This window comes from Acinonyx jubatus, chromosome B2, assembly GCF_027475565.1.
Source record: "Acinonyx jubatus isolate Ajub_Pintada_27869175 chromosome B2, VMU_Ajub_asm_v1.0, whole genome shotgun sequence".
NCBI classification, from domain to species: Eukaryota; Metazoa; Chordata; class Mammalia; order Carnivora; family Felidae; genus Acinonyx; species Acinonyx jubatus.
In genome coordinates, this window is record NC_069385.1 from 8,878,952 (window position 1) to 8,890,375 (window position 11,424).

Genomic DNA, 11,424 nt, shown 5'->3' on the forward strand with positions numbered 1-11,424 from the left:
GACCTGAACTGAAGTCGAACACTCAACCGACTGAGCCACCCAGGAGCCCCTCCAAGAATGACTTTAAATGATCTGGTTTACTTACAAAGTTTTGTGTCCAGAGGTAAATCCTGCCCTTTGGGTAGGAAAGTTTGGTTATGTTTAAATTCTAGTTGGAATTCTAGTTCCATTCTATGGAAATTATAGTTTTCCTTCTATCAACTTCCATTCCCTGATGAGTGTATACCCCTCCATCCTTTCAAAAAAGAAACGGTTGTACACCCACAAATACCAGGCGTCCTGTCCGAGGAGAATTCTGTGTGTCATGGAACGGAGGCAGGTAGGTCCACAAATCATAACTGAAACGCTTTGCACATGTGTGCTGGTGCGTGTATGTGTCCAACAGACCACGATGGGAGACTCAGCACTCTGTTTTCATGGCACAGGGCGTTCTTATTTCATCCCAGAAGCTTAAGGACAGCTGGGACACCACTAGACATGGAGATACTGCCCTGTGGGCTCAGATAAGAAACAAAGAGAAATGGTGTGCCTGGATGGCTCAGTCGGTTAAGCCTCTGACTGAGGCAGGTTATGATCTCGTGGTTCGTGGGTTCGAGCCCTGCATCAGGCTCTGTGCTGACAGCTCAGAGCTTCTTAGGATTCTGTGTCTCCCTCTCTCTCTGTCCCCTCCCCCACTCACAGTTTGTCTCTCTTAAAAATAAACATGAAAGAAAGAAAGAAAGAAAGAAAGAAAGAAAGAAAGAAAGAAAGAAAGAAAGAAAGACAATCAAGAGACCAAAGGACAACACACAAAATAAGCCACCACTAACAGCATATGGTGCCCAAGGAAGGTCCGAGCAGGGGTTGAGAGGAAGGGGGTGCCAGGGACTGCTTGTCAACCACCACATTTCTATTTAGCATGTAGGGGAATGGGCAGGCTGTGCTTATCCAAACAGCAAAGAATTCCAAGGAGTAGCTCTATAAGCATCAAAGAAGACAAGGCTCATAAATCAGATGTGGGGATGAGCGAGCGCGTAGGAAAACCCAAGAAGCCTACAGCCCTGGCTCTCCCAGACAAAGACGGCCGGAGGGAGCAGATCAGATGGGGTATGGGTGAGTCTTCTCAGGCTGCCATGACAAAGGATCCCAGGCTGGGGTGGCTGAAATGACAGACATTTATTTTCTTATGATTCCAGGGGTAGGCAAGTCCGAGATCAAGGTGTGGACAGGCTTAGTTTCTTCGGAGGCCTCCCTCACTGGCTTGTAGATGGCCACCTTCCCCCGTGTCTGCATACAGTCTTCTCTCTGTGCATGTCTGTGTCTTGACCTCTTCTTACAAGGGCACAGTCAGATTGGATTTAGGGCCCACCCATGTGACCTCATGTTAACTTAATCACCTCTTGAAAGACTCTAACTCCATATACATTCACATTCTGAGGTCCTGGGGGTTAGGGCTTCAGTGTGCAAATGGGGTGGTGGGGGCACAATTCAGCCCCTAACAGATGGCAACCATGACAAGCCCCTTTTCCCAGTAACCCGTGCTTCCCTTGGGAGGACAAGATACCATGGAGGAGGTGACTTATTTGATAATTGGAAAAGACTGGATAGAGCAGCAAACAGATCTGTGGAACTTGGCTTCCAGCAAATCACAGATGATGAAAGAGAATTCCAGACTCATTGTCCCAGACTGAATAAATGATCCCCTTCTCGTACATCTTGAACAAATGTAGAAGCTGTCATAATTAAGAAAATACAAAGCATAAGGGTTATTTCAATCTATACTAGTTTTTGTTATTATGTGGCTTTTTTTTAACACAAACAGCTAAATATATTTGAATTATATCATTCCTGATTTGTAACTTAAGACACATAATAAAAAATTCATCTTTTGTGCTAAAAGTGTATTGTGTTTTTATCAACAGATATTTAAAGAATTATTATTGTTTTATTAGGGAGACTTAAAAACTAATTTAAATTTTTAAACCTGAATCTCTATGACTGACCTCAGCATTAGTATACGAAAGCAAAACTCCCATTTCAGAAGTGAAGAATATCCTCCATTAAAAAGAAATTTTTTTTTTTAGGTGCACCTGGGAGATTAAGTGTCTGACTTCAGCTTCATGATCTTGCAGTTCGTGAGTTCAAGCCCCACATCAGGCTCTGCGCTGACAACTCAGAGCCTGGAGCCTCCTTTGAATTCTGTGTCTCCCTCTCTCTCTGCCCCTCCCCTGCTTGCTCTCTCTCTCTCTCTCTCTCTCTCTCTCCCTCTCTCTCTCTCAAAAATAAATAAGCATAAAAAAAAGAAAGCAACAAAGAATATCCTCAATGCTGGGGAGAGAGTCTGACTCTTGAACTTCCCTTTGCAGAGGTAATTCAAGAGAGAACTAATACAGAAAAGATGAAGGTAAATGAAATGCACTAGAGTGGGAAGTTCATCTTTTTTACCTGCCTATCAACACGGTTAGCTTGATTTCTGATTCTAGGGGAAATCCTGCCTGAGAAGAAGCTTTTTCAAAGAAACTTCCTGCATCCAATGGCAGGCAATCCAGCTGGAGAAAGAACAATCCATAATGAATGGCTAGCTTTCACTTCTTGTTGGGCTACCAATGGGAGGGAGGCCTGGCTTCCCCTGATGTTGAGGACCCAATGGGGCCAGCAAACAGGTGTGGATGGGCCCATCTGCAAGGATGCTGTCTTCAGGACTACTGTGACAAGGCGGGGCCTCAGTTCCATGGCTCTCACACATCTGCCACCACAATCATCTGGAGGGTCTGTTTAGACAGTGTCCGAATCTTCCTAGAGAGTCTCTTAGTGACGCTGTGGATCCCGCAACCTCAACTTGAGAAGCACGTCTCGTTGGTTCCCCCAGGCCATATCTTACTTTCACTGTTCTCCATTCATCTTTCAGCGGATCATTCCATCTGCCAGCCCATCCTTCAAGAAAAGTGCGGGGAACAACACTGCCCAAGGCAGGGCAAGAGGGGCCTCCACTCTGGCTGCTGCTTTGGAGGCTGGTCCTCTGGCCTCTCCACGGCTACATCCTGAGCTCAGCTTGGTAGGTTCTATGCTTCTCGGACTTTTATCCATTACTTGTAGGTTGTCCAATTTACTAGCATAGAATTGGTCATAATAGTCTCTTAAGATCATTTTTAATTCTGTGGTATCAGTTGTAATATCACTTCTGTCGTTTATAATTTATTTGAGTCCTTGCCCTTTTTATTCTTGGTAAGTCTAGGTAAATGTTTGTCAGTTTTGTTGTCTTTTCAAAAAACCAGCTTAGAGGCACCTGGTTGGCTCAGTCGGTTAGGTGTCCAGCTCTTAATCTCGGCTCAGGTCATGATCTGACCATTTGTGAGATTGAGCCCTGCGTCAGACTCTGCACTGACATCGCAGAGCCTGCTTAGGACTCTGTCTCTCATTTTCTGCACTTACAGTGTCTCTCAAAATAAATAAATAAACTTAAAAAAAAAAAAAAAACACCAGCTCTTGGCTTCATTGATCTTTTCTATTGTTTTTCTGGACTCCATTTCATTGATTTCTGATCTGATCTTTATTATTTCCTTCCTTCTTCTAACTTTGGGCTCCATTTGTCTTTTTAGTTCCCTAAGGTATAAAGTTAGGTTGCTTATTTAAATTCTTCCTTTTCTTAATGTAGGCAATTATCACTATAAAATTCCTCAGAACTGCTTTATCTGTATCCCAAAAGTTTTGGTTATGTTGTGTTTCCATTTTTGTGTTTCAACATTTTTTAAATTTCCCAGTTGATTTCTTTTTTGACCCACTGGTTGTTCAGAAGCCTGTTGTTTAATCTCCACATACTTGTAGATTTTTTAGTTTTTCACCTGTTATCAATTCCTAGTTTTGTACAGTTGTGGTTGGAAAGCTACTTGGTGTGATTTCAATCTTCTTAAATTTGCTAAGACTTGACACCTAATATATGATCTGTCCTGGAGAATGTTCTGTGTGTACTTGAGAAGAATGTGCATTCTCCTGTTGGATGGAATGTTCTATATAGGTCTGTTAGGTCCATTTGATCTAAAGTATAGTTCAAGTCTAAAGTTTCCTTATTTAGTTTCTGTCTGAATGATCTATCTGTGTGGAAAGTGGAGTATTGACATCCCTACTTTTATCATATTGTAATCTATTTCTGCCTTCAGATCTGTTAGTATTTGCTTAATATATCTACATGCTTTGATGTTAGACGCATATATATTTGTTTGGTTTTTTTGTTTAGTAATCTCTCCACCCAACACAGGGCTTGAAACCCGAGATCAAGAGTCACGTACTCTTGCAACTGAGCCAGCCAGGTGCCCCAGGATGCATCTATATTTATTATTGTTAAATATTCCTGATGAATTGACCCCTTTATCAGTATATAAAGAACTTCTTTGCCTCTTGTTATGATTTTTGAGTCAAACTCTATTTTGTCTGATATACATATAGCCCTCCCTGTTCCCCTTTGATTTCCACTTATGTGAAATATCTTTTTCCATCCCTTCACTTCGAGCCTGCCATTAAAGCTGAAGTGAGTCTCTTGTGAGACTGCATACATTGGGTCTTGTGCGTCCCTGCCAACCAGATTTTTAAGAAAAAAAATATCCAATTGAACTAGACCAAATAAAATTTCACCCCAAGACTTGTTGATCAGAGCAAGACACTGAGAATGCAGCAATGACTAACACTAATGTGGTTCCGCCCCCTGAATTCAGAGTCCAGAAGGTCTGTGACCTTGGCGTAAGTTTATATGCCCACATGCTGCATGCACACTGCATGTGATAAGACAGCCCAGGCTCCCTGCTGCTCTCTGACATCAAACCTCCCTTCAAAGTGTCATCTTATTCTGGACTTTCTGTCTGTGTCCTTTAAAAATGTGCCTGCCTGTGTCACTTACCTCATGGTCCTGCTTCCATTACTAGTTGATAGTTAATGGCCAAGTATTCTGATAAACCTATATGGCAGTTAAACCCCCAGGACTGAATTTCAGCTCTACCATTTGCTATTCATACAGATTGTCTGGGCTTGATTTTCTCCTTGGTAAATGGGATAATAATCGTACCTACTGCAAAGGATTATGAGAAAGACAAAACGAGATAGACTTTGTAACACACCAAGAACAATGCCCCCACAAAGAGTAAGTGATTAATAAATATTAGCAGATATCATTACTATCCTTATTCATGTGTTCATGGCTCCTGTCTTACCTGCCTTCCCAAGCAACTATATGCAGTTTAATTGAGGCCTTCTTGATATTCAAACCTTTGTCTTGCTGAGCGCTCAGGGTTGGAATCCAGCTATGGTGTCAGGTTGGTGGGGGGATTTGGAGACAGGTGTGCTGGTCAGCGCTGGTCAGACACAGGTGTAGATGTGTGTGCTCTATCTATGGTATCCTTTGAGGGTCTTTGCAAATGTTACCTGCTGTTTAGGTACATTCCACCTTTCCGTAAAGTTGGTCCTGGTCACGACTTTGTTTGCACCAACAAACATTTATGTATCCCGTCACCACTCTCTTGATCCAAAACTTTCTTTTGATACAATATAACTTGAAATCCTTAACTCCCTAGTGATCCGATCCATCTCTATTTCCCAATCTTACCTAAATTTCTCCCACTTAAGCTCCAAACAGCCTCACTCATCAGCTGGCCTTGCCAACACCCTCTGCTTTCTGGCCTCACTGCCTTTGCTAGCGCTAATCCCTCCGACAACCATGTTTCCCCCGCCCCCACCCCGCCATCTCCTCCACCGACTCCATTGTCAGCCCAGAACGCTTCCAGGAAGTTCTATCAGACCTGAATTGCTGCTTCCACCAGCCCTTACCATGCCAAAAATCATGTTTCCTCTCCGCGTTCCTAGAGCATTCATAGTATTCTTCTGGAACATTCTCTGGGTTATGATTATCTGAATACATGTCTTATTGTTGCTACCTCAGTGTGAGTTACTGTAACCTTGTTATTATAACATTGTCTATCATTTCGTAGTATCCCCCTGGGAACTCCCAGACAGTAGGTATTAGAAGTTTGTTCAGTTGAGTAATTTGCACCTTTCAAAACAACTGAGTGTTAACATTAAAAAAAAACAGCATCACCACAATACACATTAGTATCACTAAGAGCTCCTGCACATCCCACATTCTAAGAGTCAGTCCCATGTCAGCAGGCACATCTTGGCTGACGGCTGGCTGTGTAAACTTGCACACATTCTTAACCTCTCTGGGCTCCAGTTTCCTCATGGCTAATGCGGGACAATAACAGTACCAACCTCACTAAGAGGGGAAAATGAGTGAGTCTGTATAAGACCCAGGAAAGCTCCTGGCACACAGGAAGTGGTCGCGGAATATCAGCAGCGACCTACTGGAGGCCCCTGTCCACCTGGCTCTCACCCTGGAGAAGTCTGGAAAATGACCATTGGGATGCTGTCATTACCAACTCTCACCAATAGGAGGCACCCAACCTCCAGGGCTGTGACGATTTACCTTCCAGAATCAGCCCAGGAATACAGAATTCAGTTTGGGGCTGGGGGCAGAGGTGTGTTTATAAACGTCAAGAAAACCTCGGGTTTTAAAGGTCACCACATGGTCCTCTGATAGAAGTTACACAGGAGGACATTTGGCAAGTTCCACTGGGCCTCTCTCTCTACCCACCACCTGTTTGGGAAAGGCAAAGGTGCCAAGGTGTAGATGGCAGAGCAGAAGGGGGGGTGGGCAGGGGCATAGGAGATAAGGAAGCTGGGTTTGTAGCTGGTGGTGCACGTATTGACTTTTGTTCCAGGATTCGCTGAAATACATCCACCTAGCCTAGCTGCTGTGGTCATCTCCTAACAGGGATATGGTCCACACGAAATCACTTTCCTTTCAGTGTGTCCCTGTTGCCTCCTCTAGCCAGGTTGTTGACCTATCCCCTGGACCTGAGCATGCCCACTCCCACACTGTGGACCACCTGCCCCAATTCTGCTGGATTTGTAGGCCCGACTCATAATCCACCTCTTCTAGGAAGCCTTCCCTGATTTCTCTAGTCCTGCAAACTTCTCTGCTGAGCATCTCCAACTGGCTTTTCCACAGTCAGGGACTATCTCCAATGTCACCTGTCAGGCACTTTTCAGGTAGCAGCCCGAGGACAGGGACATGCCTTGTTTGTGCCCCATGGAGTCAGTGCAGAGTCCTGAATGAGCTCAGTAGATGCTGACTATGGAATGACCAGAGAAGGGCCAGGAGTCTTATAGGTGTGCAAGAGCGAATGGTTGGCCCCTTAATCTCCACCATAGACAAAAAAAAAATCCCATTTAAAATGTGACCTTGCCCATGGGTTTGACGTGATGAACCATTTTCTCCAATGCTGTAACCAAACTATGACAAGCGAAAGCTCTCACAGTCATGTCTTATGTAGGAAGTGTGCCTTGTCTGGGCCTTGGGTCCCTTCCATTCTCTCGACAGCGTGTGTTACATTTTTTCACCACAGTTGACTTTACTTATTTAGTATTCCATGAGATTCTGGGCCACCTGCTCTATGTATGCTGGAAAAGCCGAGGTGCCCCTGGGGGACTTGCAGGGGAGCTTGGCCAAAAATGCTGAAAATTTGTATGGAGTTTCAGTCTCCTCGTCTGTAAAATGGGCATGCCTTATGTGTTCTGCTTTTCCTCGCTCCTGTCAGGAATATGATATTAGCTTAAGTCAGTTTTCTAAGCCTTGTCTCTTATGAAATGAAATTCTTTATTTCTTATGAAAGGAAATGAACGTATCAGAAACCAGGTGGGAGATTTCAGGGTGTGGTGGGGTGAAGGGTTACTCTCCTTTCTTTGTCCTCAAAATATTCCAGCTACTACCTCTTTAAAATGTAAAGTATTATTGTCTCAGAAATAGCATTTGAGTGAATCTATCTAACGCCTGATAAGCTGTTGACCTGACTTGAACATTATCTACAACCTCCATCAGATAATATGTCCCCAAGGCAAAGACCATGTCCTTTTATTCTGTTTTTTACCCCCCAGAACCTACCAGCACAGGGCCAGGTATTTTTTAAATGCAAGAAGTTGTTAGATAAAGAGATAGGGTGAACTACAGGGCTTCCTGTAACCCTTCACCTGACCCTGAAATCTCCAACTGGTTTCTGACATTTTCATTTCTTATTATAAGAAAATAAAGTATTTCCTTTTTTTTTTTTTAAGTTTATTCGTTTATTTTGAGAGAGACAGAGAGATAGAGAGTGGGGAGGGGCAGAGAGGGAGGGAGAGAGAGAGAGAATCCCAAGCAGCACAGAGCCCAACTCAGGCTCGAACTCACAAACTGTGAGATCATGACCTGGGCTGAAACCAAGAGCCGAGTGAGTAACTGACTGAGCCACCAGGCGCCCCCAAGATAAAGTATTTCATTTCCTAAGAGACAAGGCTTAGAAAACTGACTTATGTCATATTCCTGATGGGAGGAAGGAAAAGCAGGAGAACACAGAGGCCATGCCCATTTTCCAGATGAGGAGACTGAAACCCCATACAAAGCTCAGCAATTTGGCCAGGCTCACCTGGCAAGACGGAGGTGGTGCTACTGCTCCAGCCCAAGCCTCCTGGTTCTCAGCCATCCCTGTATTCCTGTTCTCCTCCGAGTCACCCTGTATGCCAGCCCAGGGCACAAGGTACAAGGTATTTTAGACTCTGATGCCTTGAGGGACCCCAGCAGGATTCACTGTCATGAAGCCAGGTTGAGAAAGGCTAAGGTGGAAAACTGGCAGGATGCTGCCTGGACGGGGGCACCCAGGGCCCGGCCACCCCCGGGCTGGTGTAAGGCACCAACCTGCTCTTCTGCAAACACAGTCTGCTCGAGACCAAATCAGCGTGATTCAACTGTCCAAAGCACAGAAGCTCAGCCCATGCTTCAGAAACTGTGTGAGTAAAGAAAAGGACGTGATCTATATCTGGCTGATGAGTCAGAGGGCGACAGCTGGCACAGCCGTGGCGTGGGAGTCTGCTGTGTCCATCCGGCCTCTAGACCCTGCCGGCCAGCGTCAGCTGCCTTTCTCATGCCCCCAGCCTCCCTGCCCAGCCACGCTTCCCTGGGCTCCTGGCGGGTGCTTTTGAAAAGGGTGGCAGGAAAAGAAAGGATGAATGAGACTCTGGTGAATCTTCCAAAACTGCTCACCTGAGCCCCAGACTGGGAGGAAGCCAGGCCTTCCTGGCCCGCAGAGCACTTTTTTGGCATCGGAAAACTCACCCCCTTTCTCCTAATGTAAACCTCTGATTTCGAAAAGAGAATGAATCAAGTCATTAGCCGGGAGGTATAAATAAATAAGAGCACCTTATTAGGCTATCTGTCTTTTATCCAGAAACTTGGAAAACAAAGACTGTTAAGCAAGGCGATGTTCAGGTGTCACAGGGACACAGACAGGATTAGGAAAAAGAGATTCCTTCTTCATTCCTGAAAACAGGGCTGGTTAGAGGCCACTTCCTTTGTCCTTTTTTTCCAGTTTAATCACACAGGATCTCACATACTGGATTCATGTTTGTTCATTTTGAGAGAGAGAAGGGGGAGGGCAGAGAGAGAATCCCAAGCAGCCTCTGCACTGTCAGCATAGAGCCCCCCCCCCCCCCCCCCGCGCATGGCTCGAACCCACGAACCATGAGATCATGACCCGAACCGAAACCAAGAGTCGGATGCTCAACTGACTGAGCCATCCGAGCGTCCCTGGATTTCCTTCTAAGTCAACATGACTGTGTATAAACTTTGTTCAAACCCAAAGCCTGATTTCTGACTGCCATGCACACACGCACACATTGTATGTTTGCTTTGTGAATGAGTAGCCTAAAAGAAAACCGTCTTGTCCTTGACCTATGGGTCACATTCCAATTCCCTGCATCCCTTTACAATAAAACCCCGCAGTTCCTGCCTATATGCTAATCTGTTATCTCTTGAACTTTTACAAGATGTAAAAAGTAGGTAACTCTGTAAGAACCATACCTTCTCCAGAGCACTTTCTTCCCCATGAAGTGCATGTTTCTGGGGCAGCTGTCCAAACTTGGGTTACAATAAAACTTTGCTTTCTCGCTTCTAAAGATTCTAAAAGGTGTGTTCATTTTGTGTCAACAGCCCGCTTTGGCCATCCACCTCCTTTTGGTCACACATGTCCTGACTCCTCCTTCCCCTGTAAATTTCCCTGAGGCTAGAAACATACCCCTCCCCCCCTTGTCCTTTATCCTGTAGGGTCAACATGACCGTGGACAATGGACTTTCTGTTTGACCTCCCAATGGATTTTTGCATTGCAGAAAGTCTGATATTTAGGGATTTCTACTTGCAGTGAGCTCTAATGCCACACCCAGAAGATCTGGGCCCTTTTCAGAACTTGACCACAAATGTAGGAGCAGCCTCACTCGGGAAGACTGATTCCTGGATGCCAAGAAGACGCTCAGTCTCTCTGCTCTGCACATAGCCACCTGCAGTTCTCACCACTTGGAAGAACACCCAGACACTAAGGGTCCTGATTATGGGGGCAGGCCAAGTGAGGACTGGGAGGGAGGACTCTCCAGCTCTGGCCCCTCCACACCCCCACCCCCAGCTCTTCGGCCAGTGACCTCTCTAAGCAGAGGCACTGCCTGCCTGATCCCTCATTTCACCTCTGCTCCGAGGTCTCTCTCTCTCTCTCTAGGGCATGAGACATGACTGTGAGACAAGGATAAACTACACACAGCAGGCATCAGCGTGGTCCCTGCCACGCTGCATCACTGGGACAAAGAATCAGGTTGCTCCCTTGACATCATGTGGGTACCCCCCAAACAGAACCGAAGAGCAGGAAAAACAAAACAAAACAAAACAAAAAAACCAAAAAAAGGTTCACAGATGAAAAGTAGTCAATCTAAAGTGTTGTTTAAATGTAATCTTTTCTTTATGGACTTGGCCCCCAAATGGGGGAGCATCCGTATCCCTCTCCCCAAGGCTCTCACTCACGCCAGGAGGAATGTGGGCAGAACAAAAGCTCGGAAGAGCTACCAGTTACCGGCATTTCCCAAAGGCCAGATGCTGCTCACCATCACCACATTGCATCATTACCTCCACACCTGCCTGAGGGAGTGGGTACAGCTATTGTCCCAGTGAGACTCCGGGAGGCTGAGTAACTTGCCATACCGATCATAAGAACGGGGATCTCAGCTCAGACTGGGCAACGACAGTCTTGGGTCTTACCTAAAACTTGTGACATGAAGCGGGATTAGAGGAACCTAAAAGAGCATGGCCAAGCCTCTTGGGAGAATGGCCAAACGGGGGCCTCTCCAGCCATGGACAAAGCCACCTGTGATCACACTGTGGTCTCTCTCCTGCCCCCAGACCCCATGCTCATGCACAAAGCCACATTCCATGCTGCCTCAGACACACAGAACGCAGGTCCTCCCAGGCACACTTGCGGGAGTGTCCCCAAATTGTGCGGGAGGCCTGGCTGCTGCTTGCAGAGCCCATAGGGTCCCTGCTGACTGTT